The sequence below is a fragment of the Acanthisitta chloris genome, unplaced genomic scaffold, assembly GCF_000695815.1.
Source record: "Acanthisitta chloris isolate BGI_N310 unplaced genomic scaffold, ASM69581v1 scaffold8666, whole genome shotgun sequence".
Taxonomy (NCBI): domain Eukaryota; kingdom Metazoa; phylum Chordata; class Aves; order Passeriformes; family Acanthisittidae; genus Acanthisitta; species Acanthisitta chloris.
In genome coordinates this window covers 1-523 of record NW_008678668.1, presented here as the reverse complement: position 1 = coordinate 523, position 523 = coordinate 1, and positions in this window count along the sequence as shown.

The following is a 523-nucleotide window of genomic DNA, read 5'->3' as shown; positions in this document are numbered from 1 at the left end:
TTCCCTTCAGCCAGGTCACTGTCCCCTCAGCCTTTCTCTCCTTGTCTCATCAGTCAGGGCTCTATGCCCTTGATGAGGGCTCATTCTCCCCTAAGTCAGGGCTTTCCCTTCTCCTTCAGCCTGTTCTCTCCCTCTCCTTGTCCCCTCAGTCAGGGCTCTCTGTCCCTTCAGATGGGTGAGTCTCTCCCCTCAGCCGGGGCTCTCTGTCCCTTCAGACAAAGCTCTGCCCCCTCAACTGAGGGCTCCCTGTCCCTTTGGACAAGGCTCAGTCTCCTCTCATCCAGGGCTCCCTCTCCCCTCAGTCAGGGCTCTGTCCCCTCTCAGCCATGTCTTCCTCTCCCCTCAGCCATGTCCTCCTGTCCCCTCAGCCATCTCTCTCCCCTCTCAGCCATGTCTTTCTCTCCCCTCAGCCATGTCTGCCCTCAGCCAGGGCTCTGTCCCCTCAGCCATGTCTGCCCTCAGCCATATCTCTCTCTCCCCTCTCAGCCATGTCCCTCTCTCCCCTCAGCCATGTCCCTCTCTC